This window comes from Euprymna scolopes, chromosome 31, assembly GCF_053919585.1.
Source record: "Euprymna scolopes isolate OS-2025 chromosome 31, ASM5391958v1, whole genome shotgun sequence".
Lineage (NCBI taxonomy): Eukaryota > Metazoa > Mollusca > Cephalopoda > Sepiida > Sepiolidae > Euprymna > Euprymna scolopes.
The window spans coordinates 44285085-44304234 of record NC_136512.1 but is presented as its reverse complement, the minus strand read 5'-3'; the positions used below and the strand labels follow the sequence as shown (position 1 = coordinate 44304234).

At 33.0% G+C, this 19150-nt stretch overlaps 1 protein-coding gene and 1 pseudogene across 1 annotated transcript in view; one reads left to right on the top strand and one right to left on the bottom strand.

The window, feature by feature from the left end:
- Positions 1-19150, top strand: part of LOC145255726 (sorting nexin-6-like) — a 166875-nt gene that overhangs the window by 32089 nt on the left and 115636 nt on the right. The window lies entirely within an intron of this gene.
- Positions 11948-12081, bottom strand: LOC145256006 (U2 spliceosomal RNA; annotated as a pseudogene).

The following is a 19150-nucleotide window of genomic DNA, read 5'->3' as shown; positions in this document are numbered from 1 at the left end:
TTGCTAAAAACAAAACAAAATATATAAAATAAATATTTTCAGTCTTTTAAAGATAGATTTTTGTTATTTTTGATTATTTACATTTGTATTTTTTTCTGGTTTGTTTTGTTTTTAAAGCGTCTGTTAGAATGCTCGGCTTAAACCGATGATTGCCGGTTTCGCCTGATCCATGCTTGATGGGAATTCCCGAGAATCCGGGTCAAATTATGCAAGAGTTATTTAAAAATAAAGCAAAACATCTTTCTGTCTACACAACATTGTTTTTTCACGCTAGAAACGTTTTGCGATTACCAAATTAATTTATTTGGGAAGAGTTTGTTTTTTTATCTTTCGAACTTAGGAACATATAAAAAAAACACATAAGGGGAAATAACTCTACTCGTTTCATAAAAAAATCGATGTCAGAAGTAATAATTCTAAATAAATTTCATTAAAAATATTATCAATATAATTGTTATTTAGAGTTGATGAAATAACAATCTTAAATAGAACAATTAAAACATCTCTTTTTCAATTATTATGTGGGAGCTAATTATACCTTATTTAGTAGGTGTGTTTAGCAAAAATGTTAACATGTGCTGTTAAAACTTTTTCAATGTTTTCTCTAAAATCGGTATTATGAAAGACTTGTACAGTATGCATGCCAACTACATTACTCATTAATTAAAAAACAAATGTGAAAAGGGTAAGATTTTATTTTTTAAATCTGCATTATTCTGATAATCAATATTGAATCTTGTAAAGGAAACGCTACATTTTTAAAAAAAATAAAATGCGTCATCACTCGATTGATCAGTTTGTTACGTTTCAGTTTGAAATAACATTTACATTACTAAATGCAGATGGAATAGTTGCACTTTATGAATGAATCCCTTATTTTTTGTGTTTGTTTCTATTCCCATAAAGGCTTTGCTTGTAACAGTTGCTATTAAATGGTCATGAAACTAATATCATTTGTTTATTTATATAAAAAAGAACAGCTGACTCTGTCAGTTTGTCCAATGATTTGCATAATTACAAAATAAGTCTATAAATACCAGGATTCACTTGGAAAGTATCCAACTATTTCAATATTAATACAAAAATAATCCTACCTATGCAAATGACAAATACTTTGCTTTTACTTGTCTTCAGAAAGTCTATATATCTTAATTTGGGATTACCATCACCTGTCTTGTCATTTTCTCTTTAACCTTTAATGTGAATCATTGTTTTCATTTATAAATTGGAGGTGGTTTTATAAAAAGATTAAAATGAAAGACATAACTTATAAGCTGATTTGTCATTTTTATCATAAATACAAAAATGTCAGTTTTGTTTTGTTATGGTCATATTAGCTGTAATATAAATAAAAAAAGTTTCCAAGTCCACATGCAATTGACTTTAGAAATTTAATAAAGTCTTGCTTATTAAAAAAAAAATGTGAAAACGTTTTGAAGATCCAATCTGTAATAATTGTGTGAAATTAACAAACTCCACCTTCAGCCTTAAAAAGCATTAACTCCTTTGGATAGAATTACACGTATCATCAAAAGAAAACTCCTTATTTTTTAAATAATTGCAAAAGAAACTCTGCATTTCTATCTCTTGCATCAAAAAAAATAAAAATAAATAAAATAAAAGAAACTCTGCATTTCTATCTCTTGCATAAAAAAAAACAAAAAAAACTCTTCTACTTTGACAATTGCTAACTCACAATTCTGACTTGGACTCAACATCAAAGTTTTAGGTTTGAAAAAACAAAAACCTAGGAGAACCAAATTTTTAGTGAAAACAGGGACTATTAAAACAGCAAAGGACTTTTACTTAAAAAATATATTTAAAGATGATAAACTTCTCAATGAGTTTTCACATAGGTCATTATCAATAACTGCTGTTCCCTGACGTCTGAGTGACAACAAGTCTCCTCAGACTTTCAAAATTGTTTTCATCTTTCAATAACCATTGCAAATCATTTTGCACTACCACAATGACCATTTATCATTGATTTCTTGCTGGTAATGACCATTTCTAATAAATTAATGACCATTAATGACCTTTCATTGGAATATGAGTGACAATAAACCTCCCCCAAACCTCAGTACCATCCATGCTCTTCAAATGGAAGATTAAATGATGTCTCCCATATATCTTTCCACTCTTCATGGCCGTTTTCTGTGGTATCAATGAAGAATGATACTATATTTTGGGGGTGGGCAGGTAGGTGTAGATTATGAGATTTTGGTTTGATGTAATTATTATGCATGATCACATCACTGAATTTATATTGTTCAGTTTATATTTCAATCATGTTTTGGTTGTCAGGCATAATGTGTGATCTAGTTATTTTTTTATTCATAACAAAAACAAAAACATGTCAGTTCTGTTCAAACTCAAAACTATATGTAATACTAGAAGAATATCCATCTCAGGACAGGTAAAATTAATTCCCAGACCAGTTTTACACCATTTATATGTCCCCTTACAAAGATTAAAATCAAGATATAATAATACTAAACCTTATGTCTAGAATGATCATTCCAATAATAATGTATTATTTATACATGATTTTTATTCTAGGAAATGTTTAAAATCTGAGGCTTAAGCTTAATGAGTTTCAAGAAGAAATTAAAATACTTAAACGAAACTGAAATTTTGAATATATATTAATTGATGTCTAAATATAACTTCTTATCCTATAGGATTTCGATGTCTACCATCTCTTCAGAGGAGAAAATATTAGCAAATAATTATGATGGTTTACACCTTATTTGCTTTAGCAGTAAGACATGGAAAATCACAAGTAAAAGTTTTTTAAACATTTAAATATCATAGAGTAAGGGAAGTTAATGAAAAGGATATTGAATTTCACATCCAAATTGCATGGTAAAATCTGAAGTGAAAGTCTTTGGTAGCAGTGAGGTAATGGGATCCAATCTGTATTTTGAGTAATCCACTACATAAGGTAACAGTCCGAAGTAGGCATATTTTCCTGGTTTCTCCTTTGTTTATATAATGAGTCCGGTAAATAAATTATATAGGTCCGGTGAATCTGTTTATTAATAAACATATAATTTTTTTTATGTATCTATTTAATATTTTTATATAATTATAATATTAATTTCAAATTCCACTCCAAAATAACTTCAATTTGTGAATAAAATAAAAACTGTAGGCAGGCAAAGCAAATGAAATGAAGAGAACGTGAACTGAAATGAAAAATAAAAGAAAAAATGCTTATGCATAATAAATTAGCACAAGTGAAAAATATTTCCAAATGAAATCTTATTCTAAAGTTTGAAAATTGGTGGTGGTGGGGATGGGGAGGAACAAACATTGCCTATCTACAGAAACAGTTTTTAATTTAGTTAGCTTTTATTTTTTTTTCTGTGTTACGAGAACGTAGGGTGAAGTGCCATTTCAGAGTCTAAGATTCTAACCAGGGGTGATCATCCCGACTTAGCTTCTCCCAGCCTGTAACAATATATATATATATATATATATATATATATATATATATAAAAATTTTTATGTTTATTTTTGAAATATTGTTAATTTCAATGTATACCATTTTCGTGTAACTGGTTGAGACTGTTATGATAAAAACTGAATTACTGTTAATTTTGAGTAAAGATGGCCAACCTGTAGCAATGTGGGGATGGACTTTCTTTTCCCCAAACCAGGTTTATCATGTACAAAATTAACATTTTGTTGGTAACATCGAATGGAAATCACATTTAATGAGTTGGTGAGGAAGGAGATTTTTATGAACACATAACATCATAAAATTGCAATCCCATTAACGAAACCACTGTAATGAAGAGATCCAAGATGAAATAAAAGTTATATAAAAAAAGAAAAAATGTAAGTCTTAGAATTTCAACAAAGTTTTGTACTAATATATATATATACCTACCTCTAGAGAAATATAAAATTATTTCTAGTGGAAAATTTCTTTGATTGGAGTTGGAATTTTTAACATTTAGACTGAGTTTACAGCCTTGGAAATACTCTCTCTAAATTTTTGATGATGCTTTAAAAAGCAAACCAACATTTTATATGCAATAAAACTGCCATTGACAAAACAAAATTAGGTTTTTGATTTCGTCATATTTGTCCATGTTACCATCTCCTTCCTGTCACCTACCTTGTTTGCTTCCTTGTTTCCATTCGTGCCCCACCCCACCCCCAAGGAATTCACTTCCTTAATCATCAACACAGAACTACTTCCTCCTTTTCCTCTTCTCCTCCTTCTGATGTGAACATGACAATCTTAAAAAATGTTCTTTCCTTAACTTAAATGATGTGACATTACAGCAATTAGTTCAAAGCTTATCAGCACTGATAGTTTCAGCTCTTTTTCTTCCTCTTTTAGAGATAACATTAAATTAGGAACATTTGAACTAGGTTTTCAGTATTAATAAAAAAAAAAAAAATTTTTTTAATGTATAAATAATTAGAACACAATGTTTTGTGTTTTAAGATGTCCAAATACAAGTAATTGTAGAATTTCAGATGATAAATAGTATATATTTTATAGTACACATGTGACACCATTATTTATGGCAAATGTTGACTAATAAGTTTTCTTCAAAACTATGAGATCTCATCTAAAGTGGGTAGAAAGGGGCAAAGGTTACATTTGTGAGCTCTGGATAACTTTAGTGTTGAGTTATCAAAACAATATTGAAAGGTCGTTTTTAATTATGAACTTTTAAAGGTTAATTGTGAGTCTTGGCACACCTTTAGTTCATTGAATTAGTTAGGTAATATGAGGGGTGTTTTTGCATGAGGTGTAAAACTGGAAGCTAAATTGACTTGAACAAAGAATGATCTAGAATTTGTTTTTAGTTCCATGTTAACTTAGAATGAAGTATATATATATTTTTTTTTAAAGGCAAAAATATCTTTATCGTTTTTGTATGCAGACATTTATTCTAGTTTTTGCTTACTCATAGATCAAGTCAACACTTTTTCTGATCAAGGGAAAGAAAAATTACCAACTGACAAATTCTGATCTACAGATTTTCTAAGTACAGTGTAGGCATAGACCGAGCAATCAGTCTAAAAACATGTGATCCTTGTAGCATCAAACTGTTTGATGCCGTGAGATCATAGGTGACCTCGATGACAACAATCAGTAAAATATTCATTTTTAGCTTTTCTAATACAAAAAATCAACCTTTCTTGATTTTTGTCACTGATAGATTTCTTCCTACAAAAATCAATATTTGATTATGGTTTGTCAGTTCTTTTGGTGGATCCTTACAGTATTATGATTGATTTAATAAAATATGTGATTATCTAATACATAAAGTCAATTTTTATTTTGACTATTGTTATTGATAACTTTCTTTCTACAAAATCAATATTTGGTTCTAGTTTGTAATTTTTTGATGAATTGTTGCAACATGTTGTTAAAAAGAAAATATATTTTGATTTAATTCCTTCCAGGAAATATTTTGACTCGGTTGGAATATATATTTTTTTTTCCAGGCATATCTTAAAAAAAAATATTTTGGAAACAAACAAAAAATGTAGCTTATTTAACAAAAAACAAATTGTAATTAAAAACAATACTGGTCAGTAATTTTTAATAAAATTGTAGCCATATTATTTTAAAGAAATCATAAAACCATTTTTGTTGAATTTGTAGAGTTGTGTTTAGTTTTATGTATTTATTTTTTTTTACACATTTTTCTTCTGCAAATTTTGGCTAAAAACATAGTTAAAAACTTGTGATGAAATTAACTTTACTACTACTAATAATAATACTACCTAAAATTTAAATGAATTGCATCTCTTTTAACCATCTTGTTGGTGGTGCCACAAATTTGCTGACTGCAACCCTATGCAGAAGGATAAAATCTCATCCAAAATCTGTTTGGCATGGCTAGCGATCTGTGATACTGTACAATGGGATTCTGGTGGCTGAGTCATTCTTTCTCTTAGCCCTTTACTTTTACTAGATGGGAGGTCTAGTAAAATCCCCAACTGTATTATTCAATCTGATTCTTCAAAAATCAAAACCTTATTTCTCCTTAAATAGATACTAGAAGCTGGTTGCTGAGGCTCAATCACATCAATAAAAAAGTTTACAAGAGTAATGTTTTCCAAGGAGTGATTTCTATCTCTATCAGTAAAATTATCTTCTCCGAGTAATGTTCCCACTTTCACTGAAATTTTCTTCTGAGAGAAATGTATTCTGAGAATATAAATGATTACCTTGTGGAATTATATTTGACAATTTTATTGCAAACAATGCAAAACTAGTGTACTTAAAATATGTGACAACTGAAATAATTGAAATAATCAGAAATGCACATCAACAACACTCCCAACTCTGTTAAAGTATATTTTTAGTTTTCGTTCATGGTGCAATGATCAACATTTTTAGCTGTTAATCAAACGTTTGCTGATTAGAATATGCCCAGGGTTATTTTTATTGTTTTCCTTTTTTGAATTAAATGCAACACTTATGGAACTTATACATTGTTTATAGAAATAAACGTTTTGTAAATTATTTATATCCACTGTCTTTAGATATATGGATATTAAAACAATGTTAACTCCTAGGCTACATCAGGTAGGGACAGCTAATGTGTGTAGATAGAGTATAATAGGAAAAAAAAAAGGATAAATATAAAATGCAAAATTTGGTAATATGTCCCCATTCAATTTGTTAATTAAAACCAAAATTGGTCATACATTTCTTAATCTTTTAAATTGACATTTCTCAATAAGTAACCTGCTACATAAAATATTTAACAATAACACTGAAACTTAACTACAGTTGTACTAATAATTCAGAGAATAATTAAGAGCTATAATAGAAAAATACTAAATTATGATGACAGCTAATAATACACAAAATAGCAATAATATCAGTAAGGAATGTATCTGTAGAAATAAAAATTAATGCCTATTACAGGAAAATTGTTTTACTAAAAGTGTAGTTTACTTGGGTACTGTTTTCCCAGAAAATAATCTTAATCTAGAAAAAATATTATATAGGTGGGATGTGTACTGATTTTAAAATGAGATTTAGAAGCCATAAAATATCATTTAGTAATCCAGATGGTGGTGGGGGCATTTCATTATCCAGGCATGTACTATCTTTTAAAGAACATAACAGTACTCTTATTAATATGGAATGTTATAAAGTTAGTTGCAATCTTGACACTGTACAACCCTGCTTGTTTTCTTTGTCTTGATGAAAAATTTGCTATAATTACATTCCCAATCAAAAATGAATTACTTAACCAAAGAGGTATGGGCTTATTCTTTGAACCATTAAAGATAGCAAGTTGGTTCTGATAGCATCTTGGAGTATATGTAAATGAATTATACTGGTGTATGTGGGTGGAGATATATATATATATATATATATATATATATATATGTGTGTGTGTGTAGATATGTAGATATGTACATGTAGATTTATGTGTATGTAGCTTTGCATGCATAAGCAGGTATTTATGTTTATGCAAGTTTTAATTTATTCAATTTTTTTATTTTTCTATTTTGTCTATTTTTATCGATTTTTTTTTTTTTTTTTTTTTTTTTTTTTTTTTTCTTTTGCGATTTATTTCTGATTTTGGTTACTCATTTACTTATCTGAATATATCATTCAAATATGGTAGTGTTTGAATCTATGGTTAAGTGGCAATTTTAGTCATTTAGAACTGCTCACTCATTTTTCGACCAAATTTCAAATAATTATTACAGTTTATAGATCACCTTAATGACCGAAACGTTGTGAAAATCACACTCCAGATGAGAACAGTAGTCCAATGAATAATAATACGAATAACTTTTTATCCCCTTTGCATAAAACTAAATTGAAGTAAATATAGCCCACATTACAACTTCTTATGCCTAGCAGCTCTATTCCAAAATTCATAATGATTGGTTAATTAGTGAATCTTTACATATAAAAATATATAAAAAAATACACATAGCTAATTATATATAAATACTGATTTAGACTTGACGTTGCAGTATTAAGTGAGACATACGTGAATATCTAAACTGCACTTGATCGTATCATTGATGCAGCTTCACGGGATTGCATGAAAATTAATGCCTTAAAAACTTAAAAGATTTTCTCGGCAAGCATCTTTCTGCCACATTGAGTTGCTATATTCCTTAACGGGAAGTAATTGAAGAGGTTGACAACTTGAAATATCTTAGTGCCACCTTCACAGCCAGGGTGCAGGGGAAAGATGAAATCTCAAATTAGAATCAACACATTTTGCTCTGCTTTCTGTCTGTTTGATAATTGCCTTTGGCCATGAAAAGAAATCCAGCTAATGACTAAATGTCACAGTTACGTTGTTAGCACGATCCTTCTCTATGAATGCAAAACCTAGCCCCTCTGAGTAGTTGACATTCAAAGGCTGGAAGTATTGTCTTTGGCGTCTTTTCGAGATTGTATCTCTGATCCTCTCAATGTAAGCTTCCTAGATTTGAAGAAATACTTCTTATCAGGAGGCTCCGAAGGTTTGAGCGTACCCTTTGTCGTCCACCAACTGACGTAATTCACAAGGCAATAACACCAATGCTGCTACCAGTATGGCACAAGAAGAATGGTGATTACCTGACTGAAGATATAACTCGTAACGATAAAATCTAACTTGGAAACTATGACTGGCCCTTGTGTCTTCAGTGTGATGGTGGAATTGTGAATTGTTGAAATATGCTGAGGAGCCAGCAGTGGACAAACCTGGATGGATTGCTTTGACTCATGATGAGACGAATTCACTTGGAGCCGGTTCAACCCACCTCAAGTGAATGCTATCATAAGCAAACACAATAAATGGATGAATAATTCAATATTAACAAAAAATGTATCAACCTATGAATTACAAAGTTATAACTTTGACCAATTTTGGCTATTTCTGTTGTTTTGATAAAAAAGGTTTTTGTTTTTAAAAATTAAGCGATTTCTTTACACTATTTTCAAATGCTGCGTTCAATTTATCTCTATATTTTTATGCAATTCAGTTGTTTGCATGTTATGCTATTGTTGGTAGTTTCTATAAAAATAAATGTTGCGGCAGTTTTTAGCAGCAATTAATAGCAAACATATATTCAAGTAGAAATGTGAAAAAGGATTGAAATGGGTAAGAAAGAGTAATTCAGAATGTTTATATGTGGAAAAGAGTGTTATATCAGTTGAGTGGCATATGGATTAAAACATAATGAGAAACTGACATAAAAAAGATAAGCCATGCTATGTATTTTCCTTTTATTACTGTTTAAATTTCTGTAAGTAAATCAAATAAAAACCTCCAATTAGAACTTGCCCCCATACTCTTCCTGATCTACATTAATGATCTCCCAAAACACATACTTAAATCATTCATTGACATCTATGCTGATGACACGACCATCTATGGCAACACATCAAAGGCCGTAAATGACAAGGTTCTCTCTAATTCTCTCTCTTCTGATCTTGAGCACGTGGTACAGTGGTGGATGGTTACTTTTAATGCACCCAAAACCAATCTTCTATCTTTACATCATCAACACTTTGATCCCCATCTGGCATCAATTGAAATGGATGGCACTCGTCTTGGGGAGGCTCCATGTTTTGACAAGCTTTTGGGTTTGACCTTTACTCCTGATCTGAAATGGAACACATACATCCGGTCTGTTGCCAAGGATGCTTGGAATATGGTGGGATCCTTCTACCGCTCCAGAAGATCTCTCACTACTGATGCAATTCTCTATCTATATAAAAGCCAAGTACGTCCAAGGATGGAGTACTGCTGCCACATCTGGGCAGGAGCTGCTAAAAACAGCCTATCCTGCCTTGACAGAATACAAAATAGACTTCATAGCTTAGTGGGCGATGCCCTTTTCTCTTCCCTGCATCCTCTCTTCCACAGAAGAGACGTTGCGAGCCTGTCTTTGTTTTATCGTTATTTCCATGGCAAGTGCTCGTCTGAGCTCCAATCTGTGGTCCCCCCCTCGCCAGTCTTTCACGAGAAACACCCATCTGGCTGAAACTACTGTAAATAATTTTCCCCACTCTGTATCTGTGCCTAAATCCAAATGTAGATTCCATGAGCAAAGCTTCTTTCTCAGAAGTGCACGACTGGAACTCTCTTCCATTTGCCTGTTTCCCACCTGACTACAACTTGATATCTTCAAGTCCAACATAAACAAATTCCTGACAAACCACCCCCTTAAGTAAGACACTCTATCAAATCTCCAATACTAATGATTACTACAATACTATCTCATTGATTACTGTACACGCAATAACCCTTATCCCTGAGTGGCCTCCTGGCCTTGATAAGTGGTGGCCTCCATGTAAAAAAAAAAAAAAAAAATTTCTTCTAACAATAAATGTCAATAGTTTGACCCATTTCTCTCACGAAAGCATTCATTTCAAGTTAATTTAGTTTTATACTGTTTCTTATATACTGTGATATCAGTTAACTAATTTGCATATTGGTTTTGCAAAAGGATATTTTATAAATTATTATTTGTTATTGGATTTTGATTTTAATACAACAAATAATTCTGTCTTGCAATATTGTTTTTTTTTTTCCTAGGCAATTATTTAATATCTGTTCAAATGTCCATCTTTTTAGATGGCTTGACTTGATTTTCAATAAATTGTGATCTATTTTTAAATTGCAAGTGAAAAGGCAACTTGATTTCTTTCATTATGGTCACATTTAAAAGATAAATTACATTGAAATAAATGAGAAAAAACTTTGTTTTGTATTTGTAACAAAGTTATGAATGACATGTTTATTATTTGAAATAAATGTTTCAAATATTTCAAGAACCTTGTGAAGTGATAGCAAATTGAGCCAGTTGGTTATACTAATTATAGTTAGTGTGTCGGTGCAGTCAAGTGACATTTTTCATTGCTTAAAACATATTATTAAACTACAGGGTGGAATGATAAAATAAGTCGCCCTAGAAAAGACAACATGATTCCATTTCTGTTTGATGAAAACCATTTTTCTTTTTTGTGTTGCAGACGATCAACTAGTTGGTCAATTTTGTACAAATCCCTAGGTCCCTTCTATCATGTCTGAAAGTGACACAATGTTCAACGAGCGAGATCAGAGATGCACCGCTGATGATGAGATCAGAGATGCACTCCTGCTCTCTACCGATCCAAATTATGACCACAAGACCATTGTCAGCACACTCAAAATGCATAGTTTGATTGCCACGAATAACAGGAACGTGCCCAGTTGATGAAAACGAAGTTTCCGGCTACGGTTATGGTTTTTGGTGTGGTTTCAAGTGAGGGCCACATCATGCCACCTCACATCATAAGTCGTCTTGAAGTCGACACGAAAGCAAATCTAGATTTGCTGGAGAGTGTGGTGATCTGGTACAACCAGGTAGCCGCTGGCAGACCCTGGTTGTGGCAGCAGGGCTCGGCGCCAGCCCACAACTCTAAAGAAACCCAGGCTTGGCTTCAGGAGTGCTATGACTTTGTAGCCTTCTCTCACTGCTCCCACACCTCCTCTCCTGACCCGAATTATTTTGTTTGGTTATACATCGAGAACATCACCAACATAACCACAACACCAAAGCCAGCTTGATCGCCGGCATCTGCCAAGTATTCACAAAGCTCCTGCCGGCGCTTGTGGAAAAGGCATGCTCACAGTTCCGGACCTGTACTGAGGCAGTGATTGAGGCTGAAGGCAGCTACGTTGAATAGATGTCAAATCTACTACATAATCAAGTTACCTAAATTGATATTTTCAATAAAAGTTTTAAAGTAAAGCTGGAGTTTTGTTTTCTTTAGAGCGACAAATTTATCATTCCACTATGTAGAAGGTAAAGTTATCTTTGCATTACAAACAAGTTATACTGCAGTCAGATGCATATACTTATATTATTGAATTACCTCCATTAGTGTTATTGTACCTATTTACTATGCCTCCCCACGGGACAGAGTTAGACACCAGGGTCGTTTTTTAACGTGGAGAAAAGGTACAAAAATAAAAATTGTCTCAGTCGTGAAGGATTTCTCCTCCACCAAAAGAGAACAAGAAATTGAAGTGCAGCATCTGAAGAACAGATACTACACTTTGATCTTGACCAAAAAGGCCAAGAACTTATTGTAAAGAAATAGCAAGGTATACATATGTGAAGTTAGCTCACTGGGTGTATTGATCCAGGAGAAATAAAATATAGAACCCATTTTTAATAATCCAGACAAGTCATACATGCTAGTGTCTGAACCAATTGGCTTTGTTGGTAAAAGTAATGTAAAAGTTGAATATACTTTAGCACAAACTTTGTTGGCAGTCATCCTCACATGACCATCATTGGTCATATGAGCCAGCAGCTATCGTGTGTATACATGTGTGTGCTTGTATATGTAGTTATGGTGTAGGTGTGTATATGTATACAGATATAACTAAGATTGTTTCCATCTTAATTCTGCCATTCCCACATTTTGATAATAAACTTGATATTTAATGATTTTTACATAATTGAGGATTTCAAATTTTGACCTAAAATATCTTTGACCAACTTTTACTGTATTTGCTGCTGCTGTGTATTTTAAATCAGGAAACAGGAATTAAGGAAAAACAATGCTTTAACATACACAATTTGACAAAATGATTGGGATTTGGGCTCTGGCGTAAAACCTTGTTTTAAATCATACCCTCTGTTAATAATTCCACTTCTCAAAAACAGTTGTTGAGCTATGAATTCCAGAACAATTATGAATTTCGCTTAGAAACCTAACTAATTTAAAAAGACTCTTTTGACTGAAAAATAAATTAATAAACTTACAAATTTACCAAATTATAGTTTAAAAACTTTATAGGAGTCGGAAGATTGTGATGTAAGTAAACATCTTGCTACCTAACTCCCCACTTAGGCTGCCTCACCGCTGTAACTCACAGTACTCCCTTGTGCTTCGGTGGCAATATACCTTGTTTAGTGTGAACAATGGTAAAAAATATACTTATCATGGTCTATTATTTCAGAAATTGATCTACAAATTTTTTATTCAAATAATTTTTAAAAATTATCTTTTTTAATCCGCAACTGTATTTTATGATTTCAAAATTTTGTACATTTTGATTTAGTAGACAATTTTTTATATTTAATTTTGGAAATGTTATAAAAAAATTGTTTAGATAAATTTTGTATTTATGAAGCATTTTTTTTTTTTACTTTAGTTTTTAATAAATTCCCAACTTGTCATCTTTTTCTTTCTTCCTCTTCCATTTTACTGACACTAGTTTGTTTCTCTGACAACAGTTGACAATGGTGGTCACTAATTCTTGACATTTCAATCTCGAGAACTTCCTGAAATGCTCCTGCTTTTGTGTTTTTGTGTCATTCCTCCCTCCTTCTGCTTAACAGTTATTATACTCTACCTTGCACTGCTTTTGGTTACCCCCACCCCCATCCTTTGGCACAAAACTTATTTCACTGACATACAAAAAGACTCTTACCATTCTTTGCCTCAATACCATACACTCAGTAGAGGAAGTCACAATTTATTTAACATTAAAAAAAAACTTCATTTAATTACATTAAAAAAAAGTATTGCAAGGGGAAAATTACTTCTTTCAGGTCAAATTGTGTTATAACAAGCAGGGATTCTGGTATTCTTTGGGAAAAAATTAAAATAAAATATGAATACAGTTTTCTAAAATATTGTAGACCTTTTTCTGTTTTGAGTGACAATGAATATCCTTTGATAGGATGTCTGAGATTAAGAGTTTATAGTGAAGCAAAGGTTGCACATTTCTAGTTGCATTTTCTATAATTCAAAATTGTTTACATCTATTAACAAATAACTGTTAAAATGTTTAAAAGCAAGGCTGGCATAACCTGAGAATGTGTTATATTTGAAATTTTTATTTCCATCTCCTTTGTTAGTTGACCTACTAAGGTTTAAGAGTCTTGTCTCTTCTAATATTTTATTCATAACTAGGTCCTGAAAAGGGTTGATATGCCGTAAAGCAAAAACAACCAAACCAAAACTCATAACTAGGGTGCCAGTTGTCTTTCTATCTTTTCAAAAATAAGAATCTTCACTTTTCATTTTAACCATTTTCCAAATTCTCCATATTTGTCAAAAATTGTTAAATTTAATCATGACTTTCAAACAAACCCATTTCTGGTCATGGTCATTATTATTATTTTATCAACATTAAAATGATCGAAAGAATATTACCATAGATTTTTCAAATCGATGTTGAATATTCATTAGTTTCCAAATGTTTGCATTGAATGAAGTTTTATTTTCTTGCACTTTTAAAATTTATTTTACAACAAATGAGACCTCATCATCATAATAGTTTCTAAAGAAATTCATGCCTGACATTTAAAATCTAACTAAACAAAAACTAGATGCTGAATAATGTAGAGTTAAAAATGAAAGAAAAATCGATAGCATTATTTGTATCTGCCAACATATATTTTTAAATTATAAAAAGAAATGTCAAATGAAATAAATATTAGTTAAAATATTAAGTGATGATCAAAATATTAATCTCCCAACAGGCTGGATGCCAAGAAGTTTTGTTGCAGAGAAATGGGTAGAAAAAGTGATCAAGTTAAGTGTGTAAATGAGTGATTTTGATGAAGTTGATTGGAGGGAATTTTACCGATATATCTGTTTATATATTACAATGTGGCTTGAATGAGGAAGTGAGGGATGAGACAAACTTATTGCAGTGACTGGAGTGGATGAGAGGGATTAGGGTTTGTGGTGGTAGTGAATTTTAATGTTAATGTTGAAAAGACCCCCTCATGATTTTGAGTGTGTATGGAGGGAATGGGAATGCTGAAGAATTTTAGAATTTGGTTTTGACGTTGACACGTTGTTTTGGCAAACACTCAGGCATACTATCTATTGGTTAAGAAGGACAGAAAGCTGTCGAACTTGTTGAATAAATCGTGACCTAGCACAATCTAGTTATTTGCGATTTCAAGCTGAAGAAATCTCATGAGGTAAAAAGAATGTTTATCTGCAGGCAGAAGGTTTGGAGGTTGAACGAAGAACATGTGAAACATAAGTTTAGAGATTGATTAAAGTAACTTTCGGTTACCAGACTTTTGGAAGTGTGAAAGAACAGTGGAAGAGGTTGAAAGATGCACTGTTGGAAGCAGCCGAGCAATGAGTGGACGAAAGGGTAGTGGAATGACAGTTGAGAAGTGTATCAAAGTTTTCTTGGGATAAAGGGTTTAGTGAATAAGGAAATATATTTGATGGCAAGGAGGAGGCTGAACAAGCTAAATTTCTTGATTTACTATAAAGGAATAATCAAAAGAATGAATTATTTAGGATTAGAGGGCGGCAGTACTAGGGGTCTATCTTCAAAAACCATTTGCACCTAGCTTAATCTCTTCATTAGGATGATAATAGATAGAGAAAAAAAGAATTTTTGAAAAAAAAGTCATTTTTGGCATGTGGGGGCTTTTTTTACGATATTGCCCCCCCCCCCCGGGGCCCAAAATCACCATTTGCAGCAAAAAATTTACATTATGCAAAATTGCATGCACCTAAACGTCCTAAATAGATACAAATTGGTATAAATAGTTGAGACTGATGATTTCTAGACATTTTTGAGGCATTTTTGGGTTTATAGGATGAAAAGAAGGGCCAAAATGAGCCGAAATTTGCTCAAAATTACCCGAAATCTTAAAAAATCAGCTATTTGGCTACTATGTTACTCTTAAAACGTCCGAAATGACTATGAATGGACTTAGTTGGCTAAAACTTACATTACCCCATAATGTCTAGCCATTTTTGGAGGCATTTTTGGGTTCCTAGGATAAAAAGAAGGGCCAAAATGAGCCGAAATTTGCCCAAAATTACCCGAAACTTAAAAAATCGGCTATTTGGCTACTATGTTACTCCTAAAACATTCCAAATGACTATGAGTGGACTTAGTTGGCTAGAACACACTGCAATGGCAATGGCTTCTTGATAACAACACTTCAATGGCTTCATAATAACACTGCAATAGATTCTTATTCTATTCAACAGAAATTCATTTCTGCTGGGTCCTTCATTTCTCTTAGTGTCCTCCCCCACCCCAAAACTGTGAAAGGAATTAGTTCCATTTCACATAAAAGGGAAATCCCCCAAAGAACAGTTAATAAACCATGCAATGCAATGTTCACTTAATCCCCTAAGGGAAATTCCCAGAGAGACAAATAATAATTATGCACACAAAAACATTGAGGTGAAAAATTTGTTTCGAATAAGTGGCTTATTAAAGGCAGGGGATTGTATGTTGTTATGTCACATATACCTACATTGCTTAGTCAGTTTCTGTGAATGGTTTTTAAGCCTGTTGATAGAATTTATGTCCCTGGTGGGGGGATGAAATTTTTGGAAGGCTGGGTGGGAGCCTTTTTGGGCAGGATCTGAAAAATTGGGAAAAACCTGTGGGGGACCTAACCCCCTAGGACACTGTGTTTCTACTGGGGTCTTCATTTATGCTGGGTCCTTTTTTATACTGGGTCCTTTATATCTGTCAGGTTCTTCATTTCAGTATACTGTAGTCCTTCATTTCTCTTTGGTCCTTCATTGTTGTAATGGATATTTCTACCAACTGGGTCCTTCAGATATCATGGCAAATTTCGGCTCATTTTGGCCCTTCTTTTTATCCTAGGAACCCAAAAATGCCTCAAAAATGGCTAGACATTATGGGGTAATGTAAGTTTTAACCAACTAAGTCCACTCATAGTCATTTGGAATGTTTTAGGAGTAACATAGTAGCCAAATAGCCGATTTTTTAAGTTTCGGGTAATTTTGGGCAAATTTCGGCTCATTTTGGCCCTTCTTTTTATCCTAGGAACCCAAAAATGCCTCAAAAATGGCTAGAAATTATGGGGTAATGTAAGTTTTAGCCAACTAAGTCCATTCATAGTCATTTCGGACGTTTTAGGAGTAACATAGTAGCCAAATAGCTGATTTTTTAAGATTTCGGGTAATTTTGAGCAAATTTCGGCTCATTTTGGCCCTTCTTTTCATCCTATAAACCCAAAAATGCCTCAAAATCATCAGTCTCAACTATCTATACCAATTTGTATCTATTTAGGACGTTTAGGTGCATGCAATTTTGCATAATGTAAATTTTTTGCTGCAAATGGTGATTTTGGCCCCCCGGGGGGGGGGGCAATATCGTAAAAAAAGCCCCCACATGCCAAAAATGACTTTTTTTTCAAAAATTCTTTTTTTCTCTATCTATTATCATCCTAATGAGGAGATTAAGCTAGGTGCAAATGGTTTTTGAAGATAGACCCCTTGTACTGCCGCCCTCTATAATAGGATATAAACAGATGGCAAAAATAAATGCGGTAGAACAACAGGGTATACATATGTATTATATACTGTACTGTATTTTGTTACTAATTTTTAATATGTACTGTATGCCAGGGTTCTATTGTATGGATATTGTTAGTGTTTGTAATGAATGAACAAGACAGGAGATTTGCTTTGAAATGTCATTATAAAAGACTAGCCTGGGTACCCAACGTTGCCCGGGTGTTTGGAAGTGTGAGTTGAGTAAAAAAAAAAGTGGTAGTGGGCAGGAAGACAGGCTCGAACCCATACCATGAAGGAGGAAAAGAAAGAGTAAAAAAAACATGATGTCTTTGCTTTGATGACTTGCTAAAATGCCGGCAAAAAAACAAAAAACATCAACCCCTCCGTGTACAAAATGGCCGAATTTAGGGTCAAGGAAGTATTATTTTTAGCCAATTTTTTTATATTTGTCGTCTAAGACGTTCAGCTTCAAAATGATACCAATCTTGTCATGATCCGTCGCCTCTGTCAAAAGTTTTTGCGAGACATACATACATTTAAACAGACAGGTGAGATTAATATTATACTAGCCTAGGTGCCCGGCATTGCTAAGGTGGTTGGAGGTGTGTGTTGAGCAAAAAAAAAAAATAGTGGTAGTAGGCAGGCAGGCTCAAGCCCATACTGCAAAGGAGGAAAAGAAAGAGAAAAAAAACATGACGTCCATCGGTTAATTTCAACGCTTTTGATTTCCGGTCGCATCATGGAGACCTCGGCTAAGACATCAGATTTTCTTTCACTTTCTTTTTTCTTTCTTTTTTTTTTTTTTTAAACACCTCTCTTCACCCTGGCTGCTTACTGTTTTTTTGATTCCCTCCCCACACTACTACCATCTTTTTTTTTTTTTTAACACCTCTCTCTCTCCACATTTACGGGTTTGCCTACCACCACTTTATTTATTATTTTTTTTGCTCATCATACACCTCCAAGTAATGCTGGGCACCCAGGCTATACAAGCGAAAATGTGTGTGTGTGTTTGTATGTCTTGCAAAAACTTTCAACAGAAGTATCATTTCCAACCATCTTTGCAACAAATTGGGGAATTAGTGGTATAGCAGCAGTATTTTTGAAGCAGCAAATACCCAATTTTCTCTCTACTTCAATCAGGCTGGATGCATGTCTTCCTGTCAAGCTCAGATGATTGAACGCTGTCTTTTACTAAATCAACAAGGATTTTCTTTGAAGCTGCAAAAAGGGAGGGAAGGTACAAGTCCCAATAAAACTTTTAGTGTGGTTTGATCAACTTGCAAAATGGTTGCATCACAGGACTCACAGCATATGCACAGGCAACTTGGTTTACTAAGCCAAACCACGACCACACACTAGAGAGGTCAGTTAGTTGTGGAAAATTCTCGATAATGGACAGAATTTTGTTGGATGGTACCACACCGGTAGGAGTGATCATTAGGTCAGTAAACTCAACTGTGTCTTTGCAAAATTGGAATTTCTTTTCATTCACAACAATTCCTTCAAAGTGCATAATGACAAGTAGTCCCAAATGTGAAAGAAATGTCCTTCAATGGTACTGTCATGCAGGAGAGTATCATAAATAATTGTAACCTTACGCAGAACTCTTTGAATGATTTCATCATAATATCTGGTATATGCATCACCGGCCATAAAATTGCCTTGTGGCATGCAGCAATACATGTATCTGCCCTACTCAGTAATGAATGTTGTGAGGGGTCATGATTCAGGTTCCAAGTCAACAGAATGAAAGCCATCACCAGCATCGATGACTAACTTCTTTGTAGCAGGTGGTACTTGAGAGGCGAGCTGAAATGGAGAAACAGTGTAGTGAGTTTCTCTAAGGCATTGCTTATTCAGATGCTGGAAATCCATAGT